Here is a 12,517-nt window from a genome sequence, read left to right as displayed (position 1 = left end):
AATGAGGCTCTCATCACTAAATCAGATAAAGGTAATTCGCTTGTTGTTGCCTATAAAAGTGAATATATTGCTAAAACTTTGGCTTTTTTCGAAGAAAATGGTATATTTGAAATTGAGCAGGATCATACCCCCATGTTACAAAAGCAAATTAGGGATACGTTAAGAAGAAGTAAACATCTTATGAAAGAGTTTCAAAAGAAAACCTTAATTAATATGAACCCTAGAGCACCTATGCTTAGAAGTCAGTTTAAGGTACACAAAAGTCAACACCCAGTTCGTCCCATCGTTAACGGAATAAAGAGCCCACATCATAAACTAGCGAGATTTTTACACACTAAAATTAAAGAAGCCTTTGTTTTTGGAAACAACTACTCTGTTAAAAATAGTGCTGAGGTAATAAACAAGATAAAATCGATAGAGATCACTTCTTCCTCTCGTTTGGTTTCTTTTGACGTCGTAAGTTTATACACTAATGTTCCAGTGGATATCACTCTTAAGATTATTGAAGATAACATTCGACAACATAAAACTCTAAGTGAGCTACAGTTGTCGGAACTTATGTCACTACTGCATGTTGTACTAGATTACAATTACTTCCAGTTTAATGGTAAAATGTATGAACAACCATTCGGTTTAGCCATGGGTTGCCCGTTAGCTGGCATCTTAGCTGACATCTTTGTGAATGCACTAGAAGAAAATTTCTTCAAAAACAATCCTACGTTAGGCAATAAGATTTCTTTTTATGCTCGTTATGTTGATGATATACTCATACTGTTTCAAGGGTGTGACCAAGATCTACAACAACTGTTTCATGTTTTCAACAGTTTCCATGAGAAAATGAAATTCACAAAAGAGATTCAAAATAACGAGAGAGAACTCCATTTTCTTGATTTGAAACTCAAGTTATCGGGTAACACTATTAGCTTCGACATTTTTCGTAAAGAAAGTTTTTCTGATAATATTATTCCAGCAGATTCCTGTCATCCTCAAACTCACAAGATCGCCTTTTTTCATTCCGCAGTTCATCGCGCTGTGAACACACCTTTAGCACAGAATTGTTTTGAAAATGAAATATCTTTATTAAAATCAATAGCTACTAACAATGGATACGACCCTAAATTAATTGACCAAATTGCTAAGAAAAAAACAGCTGTAAAATTTTCTACTTTAGGAGATAACAGGGAAAAAAAGTATGAGAGTAATAACTTTATTTCTATTCCATTTTTAGGGAACGTTTCATATAAGATAAGAAGACTTTTACAGAAACAGTACGGTTATAGAGTTGCCTTTTCCGTAAATAATAGCCTGAAACGTAGAGTAATTCATAATATTGGAACACGAGAAGAACTCAGCACTAAGTCCGGTGTATACAAAATTACGTGTAACGACTGCCCAAACTATTACATAGGGCAGACAGGTAGACCCATTAAAGTTAGGTATAAAGAACACTTGTTAGGTAAAAACGGGGAAAACGTATATAATTCCACCTTTGCTGAACATCTATGGCTCTTACGGCACACGCCAAGTGAACTGGACGACGTAGAGCTGCTTCATGAAGCTAATAAAGGTTACAAACTAGACTTGCTCGAAGAATTAGAGATTTTCAAGCATCTGTCTCTAAAAGACGGTTTTGTTCTTAATGAACAGGTGCAGCTTCGAAACAAAAATTTTTTAGACAGTTTCAAACCCCTCATTGCCTTAATGTAACATAGTCTGGCTGACTAGTAGTTATTTTCTTGCTTGTTAATGCCGGTGAAATGCACTTTTCCTGTCTTGTTGGGATTCTACGTATTGTGATGTTTGTTTGTTATGAATTTCAATGTGTATGTATGGTTAAATGACTACTATGTTTTATTCATAATGACAGATGTTTTCGTTTTATTATAACATTTTTTTGGTTGTTTGTCTAGTATGTATTTCGCTGCTACGTTACGTGAGTCTCTCGCGCATTACACTAGTGCCCTCTCTCGTCAGATGTTCCAAGCGCAAGTTTTATCCGTTTGACACTAGGATACAGATAAATTGGTTCTATATTTCTATTTTACATAAATGTCTTTAATTGGCCTGATATGTTTTACTTATTAAGACAGAGTTTGAATTAACACAACCTTTAATAAATTTTTTGATGCGCTTATGTATGTATTTATTAATTTTAATATGCGCGAGTCTGGCACATGCAAGTGCCATCTCTCGGCGAAACCATCTGCCCTAGTGCTGTCACACTCATGTCTCAATAGTTCATAAGTGAAGTAATGCTGCTAATACTGTTCGCTTTGACCCTGTGCTCATTACACATGTTGTACAAATGGAGATGAGGTTTTAATTACTGACGACGCCTTTGGCATAATTGTTTTTATTATTCTCCATTACATGATGTAATTTTAGTAAGTACTAATGATTTTGTGCCTACATTACTGTAGTAATTTCACTGTTACTTAAGCTTCTGTTTCTCACTTTCGTTGATATGGCTTTTCTAATGAATGTGTCTCTCTGTTCAGGTAGTTTTACTTCTGATGAAGGTATATTTATATGTACCGAAACCTTGGTCAAGAATTTTAATAAATTTTATCCTGCAACTGGTTTTGGCTGTCATCCTTTATTGTGAAGAATTTTAACAGTTGCTGCCACAGCCATGTTTAAAATCATGACATTCATTTTACGTTTGACGATAACAAGTTATAATTCAAGAGTGTTGCTGTTTTGTACTCTATGACAGGTCCACTTTTACCAATGCAACGCTATATCATATTAGCTTTTACGAAACAAATCGTGAGATCCTGTCTCGCCCTGTGTAGGTGGGAGATTGAAATTTCGTTAAAAGATATCGTCACAACGAAAAAACAAAACGCCTGTCACGAACCGTTCTGTGCTGACATAGTCATCTCCTCCAACCACCAGGTGGTACGTCGTTGATATCAGTTTGATAGGCTAAGTAATTTAATTGATCATGAGAGTCAGTTTGCATGGCGAGTAATTTTTCTTCCGTATTCGGATTACACTAACCTGGTAGGCCAAATGGGAATCCGTGGAGGGAAGACTATGTTCTTTTCGAGGAACACTATGAGAACCGACATTTGAAGCTCACCACAGTGGGATTCTACAGTTCACACCATAAATTTCGCATAAGAACTGGGCTATTAAAAACACGAGCGTAGCGTCTACTTTGCCATCACCCTGCATAAAAAGCAGTCTTCAGTCTACAGGCACACACACATGTCGCTGATAGTGTTACGCTTTCGGGTAGAAATGCTGCCTGTGATTTGGAATCAAGTCTATCCATCTTATATCTACATCTACATACATACTCAGCAATCCACCACACGTGCGTGGCGGAGGGTACCTCGTACCACAACTAGCATCTTCTCTCCCTGTTCCACTCCCAAACAGAACGAGGGAAAAATGACTGCCTATATACCTCTGTACGAGCCCTAATCTCTCTTATCTTATCTTTGTGGTCTTTACGCGAAATGTAAGTTGGCGGCAGTAAAACTGTACTGCAGTCAGCCTCAAATGCTGGTTCTTTAAATTTCCTCAGTAGCGGTTCACGAAAAGAACGCCTCCTTTCCTCTAGAGACTCCCACCCAAGTTCCTGATGCATTTCCGTAACACTCGCGTGATGATCAGACCTACTAGGAACAAATCTAGCAGCCCGCCTCTGAACTGCTTCAATGTCCTCCCTCAATCCGACCTGATAGGAATCCCAAACGCTCCAGCAGTACTCAAGAATAGGTCGTATTAGTGTTTTATAAGCGGTCTCCTTTACAGATGAACCACATCTTCCCAAAATTCTACCAATGAACCGAAGACGACTATCCGCCTTCCCACAACTGCCATTACATTCTTGTCCCACTTCATATCGCTCTGCAATGTTCCGCCCAAATATTTAATCGACGTGACTGTGTCAAGCGCTACACTACTAATGGAGCATTCAAACATTACAGGATTCTTTTTCCTATTCATCTGCATTAATTGAAACGTCCCCTTAGAAAAATTTATGAATTACTGTGCTGATAAGCCTCTTACGTTATTTGATCTTCAAACAGCTGAACAAAACTGAACGTACTCAGACATTTCTCTCTTTACTTATTCTGATCATCACTAAACTGACACGCCGGCCGCGGTGGCCGAGCGGTTCTAGGCGCTCAGACTGGAACCGCGCGACCGCTGCGGTCGCAGGTTCGAATCCTGCTTCGGGCATGGATGTGTGTGATGTCCTTAGGTTAGTTAGGTTTAAGTAGTTCTAAGTTCTAGGGGACTGATGACCACAGATGTTAAGCCCCATAGTGTTCAGAGCCATTTTTGAACTAAACTGACACAATATTTTTAGCGCAACGCAATCTGACTTTCAATAATCCCTACAAAAGAATGGCCCTGACTAACATTAACCTATACCTTTCACAAATCACTTACCTCACAAAAATCTTCGTTACTCGAACCACTGCAACACAGCGAGCGCCACTACTGCCAGCTAAATAAAAGATTCAAACTACTGAAGGCACTAACTACTGATAGGCATAGTCAGCAAATGAAAAATTTTGATAGAGAACAAACAATTTCTTTACCTTAATAATGTTCCAGAGTAATCAAATATATACCAGTTCATGGTATCCAATATTAAAAATTTACTCTTTCTGATGGACACACGTCCAGATCGTCCGTTCTCAAAATTCTGCCATCTCTCTCCCCACATCCACCACTGCTGGCGGCTCACCTCCAACTGCGCAATGCTACGCGCTGTTAATAGCCAACTGCCCAACACTACAATAGCGACTATTTCAACAATGCCCACCAGCCACAGACTGCACACAGCACAGCTAGTGATTTTCATACAGAGCGCTAGGTGACGTTACCGACATAAAAACCTAAACAGCCTACTTACATAGCCAACATGCTCCCCACAAAATATTTTACAAATTGTTTTGGGTAGTGGACATTACAGATTTGAAAAAAATTTTCACAATTAAAATAACAAAGAAATCAACTGCACACACTTATTAATACAATGTTGGTGAAAAGCTAAAATTATCTCACAGTCCATAAAGCAGTCCTGATCATTCATCACAGTAAAATTGCAATGTTTTTTTTCTCAAAGTCTGAGCAGTAAAAGAAAATGCACACGGAAGTAGTGGATTTCAATGCAGTCTTGAAGAAGTAGTGTTGTCCTTCCAACGGAAAGACAATGCTGACTCTTGACATGCAGACAGGTAATGGGCCACAACAGAGCAAACCCACAGCAGAGTCAGTCGAAATTTTGAAGAATATTGGTAGGTAGGTCATCACAGAGCAGACCCACTGTAGTCCTGGTAGAGATTATGGTATTGGTGAGCCACCAGAGGTGCAGACCCACTGCAGTCCTTGTAGAAATAATGGTACTGGTGAGTCAGCAAAGATATAGACCCACTGTAGTCCTTGTAGAAATTATGGTATTGGTGGGCCATCAAAGGTGCAGACCCACTGTAGTCCTTGTAGAGACGGCCAGCAGCCATCTGTTGCGACTGTGCAGGTGCACTATCACCATCGAAGAGTCTTGCAGACAATATAGCAAGTCCATAAACCACCACTTGTGCACTCACAAACTTTTTGGTATGTCCTTAGAACCAGCAATGCTGTTAACCAGCCCCTTGCTGAATTATCAACACACGTGCAAACACCACCAGTCGCAACTTCTCATCTATTGTGCATATACTATGACCAACAGAAACGTGTGCAGTGAAATGTAACTTAATTTGAAGAACTGGTATCTATACAATTATAAATTAACAGCATAAGAATACAATTACAAAGGTAAAAAATACATCATTAAAGAACATAATAGTACAGAGAACATTTGTAGTAACACAGGCTTTACAAAAGAATAGAAATAACATATAGGTCAGTGTTACAGGAATTATGAAATAAGTAAATACATCAAAGATCAGAATAGCTTTCGAAAATAATGTCTAATCATCTTTACAAAGTAAAAAACATATTATTAATGCAAATTATATTTGAGGATAACAGTATTCCTCGTCACAGTGAATGTAGCTTAGTATTAGAAAAATTCTACAACATAAATCTTATTAGCTAAACACATAAAGACAGGAAAAACACACCTACACAAAGGTACACAAACACATAGCGGAATATCACAAAAGGAAAGGACATATGAAACGTCCCCTTAGAAAAATTTATGAATTACTGTGCTGATAAACCTCTTACATTATTTGATCTTCAAACAGCTGAGCAAAACTGAACGTACTCAGACATTTCTGTCTTTACTTATTCTGATCGTCACTAAAGTGACACACAATATTTTTAGCGCAACTCAATCTGACTTTCAATAATCCCTACAAAAGAATGGCCCTGACTAACATTAACCTATACCTTTCACAAATCACTTACCTCACAAAAATCTTCGTTACTCGAACCACTGCAATACAGCGAGCGCCACTACTGCCAGCTAAATAAAAGATTCAAACTACTGAAGGCACTAACTACTGATAGGCATAGTCGGCAAATGAAAGATTTTGATAGAGAACAAACAATTTCTTTACCTTAATAATATTCCGAAGTCATAAAATATATACCAGTTCGTGATATCCAATATTAAAAATTTACTCTTTCAGACGGACACACGTCCAGATCGTCCGCTCTCAAAATTCGGCCATCTCTCTCCCCACATCCACCACTGCTGGCGGCTCACCTCCAACTGAGCAGTGCTACGCGCTGTTAACAGCCAACTGCCCAACACTACAATAGCGACTATTTCAACAATGCCCACCAGCCACAGACTGCACACAGCACAGCCAGTGATTTTCATACAGAGCGCTAGATGACGTTACCAACATAAAAAGCTAAACAGCCCACTTACATAATTTACATTTATGTATATTTAGAGTTAGCTGTCATTCTTTACATCAATCATAAATCCTGTCCAAGTCATCTTGTATCCTCCTACAGTCACTCAACGACGACACCTACCCGTACACAACAGCATCATCAGCAAACAGCCGCACATTGCTATCCACCCTATCCAAAAGATCATTTATGTAGATAGAAAACAACAGCGGACCTACCACACTTCCCTGGGGCACTACAGATGATAGCCTCACCTCCGATGAACACTCACCATCGAGGACAACGTACTGGGTTCTATTACTTAAGAAGTCTTCGAGCCACTCACATACTTGGGAACCAATCCCGTATGCTCGTACCTTAGTTAGGAGTCTGCAGTGGGGCACCGAGTCAAACGCTTTCCGGAAGTCAAGGAATATGGCATCCGTCTGATACCCTTCATCCATGGTTCGCAAGATATCATGTGAAAAAAGGGCGAGTTGCGTTTCGCAGGAGCGATGCTTTCTAAAGCCGTGCTGATGCATGGACAGCAACTTCTCTGTCTCAAGGAAATTCATTCTACCACGTACTTGAGTTGGATCCTGTAGAGACTTCTTTTAATGATTACAGCCACTCGTGAATCATATTCATGCCACTCTCATACCTCGAAACAAATCACCTTTTTTGAACTTATCTTCCAAGGATCCCATAAAGCATAAACTCTAGCGATGCTTTTTAAAAAGTCCCGCCGCTTCTTGATCGTGATCGAAGTCGCTCCCACAGACGGGTGTAAAGTTTCATCACCTGTATTGTAGGATGACCATATTCAATAGACTGTCAATCACGCGAGAAAGTCCATGTATTGTTTCTTCATAAGCAGTTTAATACATTATTTCTTCGGTTGTAACACACCCAATCAGTGTCACCGCCATGCACCTTTTTTTTTGTACCATGACATTAAGATCCGTGTCAGCTGCTGCTAAACCGACTTTAACACGTTTTGATCTTCTGGCTCTCACAGATAGCTGAACATCGCATGGTATAAACTACACAGCTACCACAACACAGGCCGACAGAAATAAAACGCAGAGGCAATGTTTCTCATTGACAAAAATGTGGAAGACATCGCAACATATGAAAACTGGAAGAGTTTGAGGTATTGTTGAGTGCTTCCAACAGCTATTCGAAGGTGATGACCTGTACAGTTAATCTCATATTCCCCATCGACAGGGTAGCGGATGTCTCGGAGTTCCTTTTCGAAGAGCATTGTTCGTTCATTTTGCAGTCATGTTCATGATTACTGTTCCGGTGATGACCATCGCCAGAAGGTTCTGTTCATAACAGGCATGAGGTAGCACAAATAAAAAGTGGTACTGTTATCTTATTGGCAAGAAAAATAGAAATAAAAACATGTGGAGAGCATCGAAGCATATGGAAATAGGAAGAATCTGTAGCAATGAGGAACGCTTCCGAACAACTGTATTGAGGTGATGGCCTCTACATTTAATCCCATGTTCCACAACAACAAATAGCAGATATCCGGTGTTCTGTCAGGGCTCCCTCCATCTCACTGAGTAGTGTCAGTCAGTCATTATGGAGTAATCAACAGCAAACCCAGTGGACAGTCGGGATGGGAAAGACACCACTGATATGGAGTGACGTACTGTAATACACACTGCAGTTGATAGGAAGATCAATATTAGCCATTTTACCCGGAAGTCGGGGAGAGCAATATCTACCACATTCTACAATCTATGTAGAAACAGAGTGACCTGAGTTAATGCTATAGGAGAGTGTTTTAACCACTCAGTGGAAATGGGAACATGTGCTCTTAGCTCCGCCACCAGTGTACGATGTGTATGGTTAGTGCCAAACGAAGCCTGCTCTCGCAACACGACGTAATATAAAAGAGAGTACGGACAGTTACGATGGTGTTTCTTACCGGGAAAATTATGAAAACTCAACATAATACAGGTACTGCAGTCCGAAGCAGATCTGCGTCCCTCAGGGTCCATTCACGTCTATCTCCCAAATAATCTGTCATCTTTATTTTGTAGCATCCAACACACAAAAATTACGAACCATAAAAGCTCTGGTAACTTCGTATGATAGATTTTAACTGCATCTTTCTCTTCTGATATATCGAAAACAAATACTGTCTACGTGACGACATCGAGCATACGCGGCGATCCGATTAAATATCCATTGGAGCAGGCAGGCAGTGATCCATGTCACTTGCACACACCTGAGTTAAGTTTCGTCGCCTGTACTATACGAGAACCATCTACCACAGCTTATCAGTCGCAGGAGAGGGTCCCTGTTTCGTTGTTTGATACACCGCTAATTCTGCTGTAACACGCTTTGTACACTGACATACTTTTTTTCCGCCACGACTTCGACGTTTCTGTCAGGTTCTAAACTGATATTAACACGTTTTGGTCAATTGGCTCCCCCAGAATACTAGAAAACATGTTGGTGCTGCTGATCTCACAACACACCAACACACTGGATGATTGTAATAAAAGACAGTCACAACATAAGGAAAGTGGAACAAGCATTGTGGAGCGTTTCCAAACTGCTGTAGGAAGGTTATTGACGACCTCTACATTTAAACTCATTACTCACAATGACGAGATAGCTGATGGCGCTGTGTTCTGCTTGATTTATTTCTCATATTGCCGCCATGCTCGCGATCACTGTTTCGGTGTTAGCCATTCCCAGGAGGTGTTGCCTCCTCCACCAAGACTCTTTCTCCATCTCAGACAAGCTATGTCACTCAGTCGTTATGTGGTAATCAATCAGGGAAAGACACCGTCGATGTACTGTAATAATAAGCATCATAGTTGACAGTGCGATCAATTTTAGCACTTTTATCGTAATTTCAACGCCGACCAATGACATGGAAGCATGCTTAGCAGTTTCTGTATCATCAGATAACAGCCCCTTCACTACTTTGCGAGTACCATCGCGAATGTAAATAGATGACTGTGAAGCTCCTTCATTCATTGTTATTCTCGAACATGTACACTAAAGTATACCAGACAGTAACCTACGTGTCTCTAGCACTTTGATCATAGTGCATAATATACGATCTTTCTCTACGTGGATGGGGGTCACAGGGCATTCTCGCATTCTTAGGACAAAGTTAAAGACCAAAAGATCTCCTCGCATTGTCTTTGACCAATGCTCCCTGAAGCTGACCGGAAGTAGACCGCTACATTCTACGTTTCGTGTAGGAACAGTGCGAACCGAGGCTGTAACTGCTGTCCCGCACCCATCCAAGAACACAAGATTTCTCCAGATGCGCGAATGTCGAGGAGGTTAGCGCCCTTTATCGGTGTTTAGTAGACATGAATCTGTTTTGATGATATAACAGACGTTTAAGGGCAAGAAACGAGTCGTTTTCATGCATGATGGAGATCCAGACAGATGGAGTTTGCTGCATTTTACGTAAATCAAATGTGCTGTCAATTATAAAGTATTGTTCTAGTGTCTGGGGTCATTAAAAATGGTTCAAATGACTCTGAGCACTATGGGACTTAACATATGAGGTCATCAGTCCCCTAGAACTTAGAACTACTTAAACCTAACTAACTTAAGAACATCACACACATCCATGCCCAAGGAAGGATTCGAACCTGATACCGTATCAGTCGCGTAGTTCCGGACTGAAGTGCCTAGAACCGCTCGGCCACCACGGCCGGCCAGGCAGATGTATACACGGGGATTGTAATACCTCACAAACACCTGTCGCTAACTTAGAATCACCGCATCGAATACTCGATTTTATTCCCAAGATGCGGCAGGGGAGTGGAATATGTCGCACAAATCTTCATTAGTCTAGAGGAATGTGTCGGAATAGGATGGAAGTCCTCTGATGACCGAGAGATTTGCTGTTAACGATCGCAAGTAGACAGTGCTATCAGTCACACACAGAACACGCAGTTGTAAGCGAGTCGGACTCAGGTTAAGTCACACAACTTATGCATACCGATACAACAACGGAAAAAAATGGTCTAACGATCTGGAGCAACATGTCGCTCTCTCTCTCTCTCTCTCTCTCTCTCTCTCTCTCTCTCTCTCTCTAGAATACATGATCAGTCCACCATTAAATCCTACCTCGTTACAATTCCATCCCAACCGATCATTCTATCCGCTCTCTGTCATCCTTTAACGCATATGCAAGTAAGTTTAAAGGCAGATGGTTCTTTTCTTTCCCAGGAAAGCATCAAAGACAGCAGTCATCTCCCGCGTGTCAGTCTTTGTGGCAACTGCGCTAGCAGAGCACATAAATTACATACCCGAGACGAGTGGTCGACATGAGATATCGAATAGACGCCCTTTGTAGCTATTGCACGGAAGCACCAAAGAAACTGGTATAGACATGCAACGCCTATATAAGACAAGTGTCTGGCGCAGTTGTTAGATCCGTTACTGATGCTACAATGGTAGGTATCAAGATTTAAGTGAGTCTGAACGTTGTGTTATAGACGGCGCACGAGCCATGGGACACAGCATCTCTGAGGTAGCGACGAGGTGGGCATTTTCCAGAACGACCATTTTACGAGTGTACCTTAAAAGTCAAGAATCCGGTAAAATATCAAATCTCCAACATCGCTGCGCCCGCGAAAAGATCCTGCAAAAACGGGGCCAACGATGACTGAAGAGAATCGTTCAGCATGACAGAAGTGCAACTCTTCCGCAAAATTGCTGCCGATTTGAATGCTGGGCCATCAACAAGTGTTAGCGTGCGAACCATTCAACGAAACATCATTGATATGGGCTTTTGGAGCCGAAGGCCCACTCCTGTACCCTTGATGATTGCACGACACAAAGCTTTACGCTTCGGGCGGGCCCGTCAGTTTGTATCGTGAGAATGAACAGCATCATGAATCCATGGACCCTGCGCGTCAGCAGGGGACTGCTCAAGCTGCTGGAGTCTCTGTAATGGTGTGTGGTGTGTACAGTGTATACAGTTGGTGTGATATGGAACCCCTTTTTGTGGCGGCGTTCGTAGCGACAAACACTTCGCTGTAGAAACGGCTTACGAAATCACCGCCACACTTTTAATAGCGGGCCGACCGGTCCGCTGGAACAGTGAACAGAAAGATGAAAACCCAAACACTCTGATTAAATAAAAGTCGGTACTTATCTTTATTAACGAAGATACAGAAACACAGTAGTGAACTCCATGTCTACAAAATCTGTCTAGTTCGAGTCGGCGCGGCTAGGTCAGCGTCGGCTGACGACAAACAACAACTCTGCTGCGATGAACACACAACTGACTAGCAAGTACACAAATCGGTGGCGAGTATACAACTGAGCGGCGAATACGGAACTCCTAACGCTCGCGACTCCAGCGCTTAAGAAGCCCGAAGCCAGCGGTGGCGCGCGCAGACTTGCGGCCATTCCCTGTATCGCTGGCGCTGCTTATGCGGACGGCGTCCGGACTTTGATGCTGCCAACCTTTTGGCAGCGGGCTCGGTTGGCATTACTGGCTAGGATATAACAGCCCTGATACGTCTACATACGACTCTGACAGATGATACGTACGTACTGATCACCTGCATCCATTCATGTTCATGGTGCATTCCGACGGACGTGGGCAATTCCAGCAGGACAATGCGACATCCCACATGTCCAGAATTGCTACAGAGTGGCTCCAGGAAAACTCTTCTGAGTTTAGACACTTCCGCTGGCTACC

Source organism: Schistocerca cancellata, chromosome 8 (genome assembly GCF_023864275.1).
Source record: "Schistocerca cancellata isolate TAMUIC-IGC-003103 chromosome 8, iqSchCanc2.1, whole genome shotgun sequence".
Taxonomy (NCBI): Eukaryota; Metazoa; Arthropoda; class Insecta; order Orthoptera; family Acrididae; genus Schistocerca; species Schistocerca cancellata.
This window is presented reverse-complemented; position numbering follows the sequence as displayed.